The sequence below is a fragment of the Myotis yumanensis genome, unplaced genomic scaffold, assembly GCF_028538775.1.
Source record: "Myotis yumanensis isolate MYYU_CA2020_CCGP unplaced genomic scaffold, mMyoYum1.0.hap1 SCAF_18, whole genome shotgun sequence".
NCBI classification, from domain to species: domain Eukaryota; kingdom Metazoa; phylum Chordata; class Mammalia; order Chiroptera; family Vespertilionidae; genus Myotis; species Myotis yumanensis.
In genome coordinates this window covers 33570078-33574158 of record NW_027223769.1, presented here as the reverse complement: position 1 = coordinate 33574158, position 4081 = coordinate 33570078, and the positions used below count along the sequence as shown (strand labels likewise).

At 46.1% G+C, this 4081-nt stretch overlaps 1 non-coding gene across 1 annotated transcript; it reads left to right on the top strand.

Annotated features, from left to right (window-relative positions):
- The first annotated feature begins 1275 nt into the window (after positions 1-1275).
- On the top strand, positions 1276-1406 carry LOC138997472 (small nucleolar RNA SNORA11). Its single transcript, XR_011468939.1, has one exon. It is a non-coding gene; the product is annotated as a small nucleolar RNA SNORA11 (small nucleolar RNA).
- The last annotated feature ends 2675 nt before the right edge of the window (positions 1407-4081 follow it).

Here is a 4081-nt window from a genome sequence, read left to right as displayed (position 1 = left end):
GCCGAGCTCGTGCCAAGCAGGAACGCTGATGTAATTCTTGTTCAGTTGTTAGGCTGTCAAAGACTCAGACTAAAAGGAGGCAGTTACTGTTGAATGAGGCAAGTCTTTCACGCTTGTTGTGTTTCTGGGATCCTGGTTCTTCAAGGCCAACGGTTGGAAAAAGAGGAGGTTTTGCCCACAGGCTTTGTCTCGGTGCCTGGCACAGTCCTGTGTCCTAACAGCACGTCCCCCCCAAAAGGAATTTCATGCCAGTTTCATTCTATCTGGAGGTGGCTTACATGTTTATTTTGGGCACCGCCTTCTAATAAATAAAATCTAGTCTGCAATGGTCATTAATGACACTATTGTCATTAGTGACTTGAAGCCTATTTTTAGGGATGGTCTTCCAGGAAGACTATTTTAAAATATATTTCTTTATTGATTTCAGAGAGGAAGGAAGAGGGAGAGAGAGATAGAAACATCAATGATGAGAGAGAATCATTGATCGGCTGCCTCCTGCACGCCCCACACTGGGGACCGAGCCCGCAACCCAGGTATGTGCCCTTGGCCGGAATTGAACCCGGGACCCTTCAGTCCGCAGGCCGACGCTCTATCCACTGAGGAAAACTGGCTAGGGCCAGGAAGACTATTTTAGAAATTACAATATCATATGGGGTCCAGCCACACCTTCCTCCACCACTTAAGGCTGACCCTGAGACAAGGACTTGATACAGGCAATTTATTTTGGGGATGAACACAGGAAACAGAAGTATGGGAAAGTGGAGAGAGAGACAGGGAAGGAAGAAAAACAACAAAGTATATATTAATAGCTGGCTATTGCTGAGAATTGTCCCGGTAAAGTAAGCGAGTGTTTTACCAGCCCGTGGGCAAAACCTCCTCTTTTTCAACATCACCTGAGAAGACAAGGAAGTTGGCTCCTTTATCCATAGACTTTCATCCTTCGTAGGTTGAAACTTTCACTGGGGCATAGTCTCCCCCACATTTCTGGGCCGCACCTGCATGAGGCTTTGGAGAAAGTAGAACAGAGAGGTACCCAAGATGCACGGAATTGTCCACCGAGCCATAGCTGAAGTTAGGTAGACTGAGGGGGAAATAGCGTGGCTCACAGCAAGTGTCTGTTATGGCAAAAAGGGTTACCTAAGAATAACGGCCAGAATGATGACATACATTGCATATGCTATAGTAATTCTTTTATACGTTTACATGTGTTTTTTTTGTACGTTTTGAGTGATTACAATGATGTCAAGTGGTATTTGGCTTGAGGGTGTTGTTTTTGGGATGTGAGGAGAGAGCAGAGTGCCCGAAGAATGGCTCTTCTGTGTATAACACATCCAACAGTAACCGGGGCTGACTTCTCACGGGTGGCAATATACTCTGACCTTCCTGTGACATTATGCCCTACACATAACAAAAAATGTTTTTATTGATTTTAGAAAGAGAGGAAGGGAGAGGGAGAGAGAGATAGAAACATTAATGATGAAGAGAGAATCATTGATCAGCTGCCTCCTGCACACCCTACACTGGGGATCAAGCTTGCAACCTGGGCATGTGCCCTGACTAGGAATCAAACTGTGACCTCCTGGTTCATAGGTTAACTCTCAACCACCAAGCCACACCGGCCGGGCTATTGAATGCTTTTCATTTGCTGGAGATCAAGTTGAACAGTCGACACACCTTTCCTAATCCACTAGCCCCTGCACAGTTGGTGTTAGGAAGGCACCATCCCAGCCCCAGAGGTGGGTGTCGTGCGTTGGGCACCGCCCGGAGCCTGTCTCCAACCATGAGGGGATGCTCTGTCTTCTCCAGGCTCCAAGTGAGCAAGTCAGGAAGGTTAAGGGAAGCCTGGCAAATGCTGGGGAGTGTTTCTTCTAATGAAAATGAAAGTGGGATAGAGAGAGGCAGTAGGAAAGAGAAATGTATTAAGTAAAGCAATGGGAAATAACTTCCTTGAAATTTATTTTCCTCCCAGCATGGTTACATGTTTTTAGGTCTGCTCCTTCCAATGACTAGGCAGGTTTTTCTCAATTACACCATCATTTACAACCCTGCTCATCCCAAACATGTAAACAAGCTTCCTTGGGTCTGTTGGACAGGCATTTGCTTTGCGTCATCTTTCGTGTTTTGACAACCTTTCCGGAGTTGAAAACAATTCTGTCGTAGTCCCAACTCCTTCCAAATGCCTTCCCCCACCCCCGTTTTATCTTTGATTCATTGGTGTAAAGAAATAAAACCTGCCCTACCCTGTCTTGCTTCTCCTCCGACTCAGGATTTTAATTTGAAAAGGGTTATATTTAGCCTTGTTCTCCACTGTGCCCAAGCTCTGTCCTTGCTGCTGCTGATTGCTGATAACACAGCTGGCTCCGGGGGTGGCCAGGCCACCTGCAAACATTACCGATAAGATGGATTGAAAAGTGGGCTGCAGCTGACAGACCCCTCCCAGGCTGAGGAGGCAGGAGTCCTAAAGGGTTTGTTTTTGAGGGTAAAGTTTTGCAACCACACTCCCGTGGGGTGGCGGGGGGAGAAGGCAGACATTACAAACTGTCCCTTGGGTAGCCTTGAAGACTCAGAGGTGGACTCAGCAGTGGTGATTTTAGACAGTTGGGGACTCTGGGGTCAGAGAAAGGGCTGTTTCTGAAACTGTGTGGGACAAAGAGTCAAGAGGTCTGATGCATCAAAGGCAGTACGCACGAGGCTTTGAGTGAAAGCAGAAGCAGGAGGCCCTCCCGGTCTGGTAACCTGCGGGACATCAGTGCTCGGTGGATGGGTTTTGTTTTGCTTACAGTGTTTTCCTTTAACTGTGTTATTACTGTTGTTATTTAACTACATATTCAATATTTAGTTATATATTCAACATGAAATGGAATATTACATGTTCAATTACTTATTACATATCCAAATATATATGTAAACACTTACTATGTGCCAAAAACTGCTCCAAGCTGCTCACAAATACCAAATAATTAACTTTATTATTTTTTTTATTTTTATTTTTAAATATATTTCTTCATTGATTTCAGAGAGGAAGGGAGAAGGAGAGAGAGATAGAAACATCAATGATGAGAGAGAATCATTGATTGGCTGCCTCCTGCACACCCCCCCCTGGGGATGGAGCCCGCAACCCAGGCATGTACCCTTAGCCGGAATCGAACCCAGGACCCCTCAGTCCGCAGGCTGACGCTCTATCCGCTGAGCCAAGCCGGCCAGGGCCCAAATAATTAACTTTAAAAAATATTTTTATTGATTTCAGAGAGGAAGGGAGAGGGAGAGAGAGACAGAAACATCAATGATGAGAATCATAACTTGTCTGTTTAGAGTTATGCAGTCGATGGCTGAAACTGAGCTAAGAACGAAGGACTCAAGTCTGGGTGAAAATCAAACAGAACTTTAAAAAAAATATTTTTATTGATTTCAGAGTGGAAGGGAGAGGAAGAGAGAGATAGAAACATCAATGATGAGAGAGAATCAACAATCAGCTGCCTCCTGCACACCCCATACTGGAGATTGAGCCCGCAACCCGGGCATGTGTCCTGACTGGGAATCGAACCGTGACCTCCTGGTTCATAGGTCGATGCTCAACCACCGAGCCTCGCTTGCCAGGCTGAACAGAACTTTAAGAATAGTGCAAGGCGATGCTGGAAATCAATGGCTAACATACATCATAAAGACGAGGGAGCATTCAATATTGTCCCATCTGGGAGTCAGCTCTGAGGAGGTGGCTTTTGTTCTAAGAGCATGAGTTGACGTTAACCAGGCAGGAACAGGACATCACAGATGGCTGTGATGATCATGCCCTGAGAACAGCTTTCTGAGTGAGCACTAGGAATAGCTGGCAGCACCGGCAGAGCCGGAGAGAGCAGGGCAGGGGATGAAATGCATGGAGGACAGGTGTTGGGTCTGAGGGGCCCAGAGGTATTGGGGAGGACACTCATCAGCTTCGTTGGTTAGTAAAGGCATTGGTTTCTGAGTCTCAGATCTGTTGTTTTTTAACGTGGGGATGCAAAAAAAGTGCTGACCTCATACTTTTGCTGCGAGACTTAGTTGTGAGGATACAGGTAATGCACTTGGCAGAGAACGTGACACA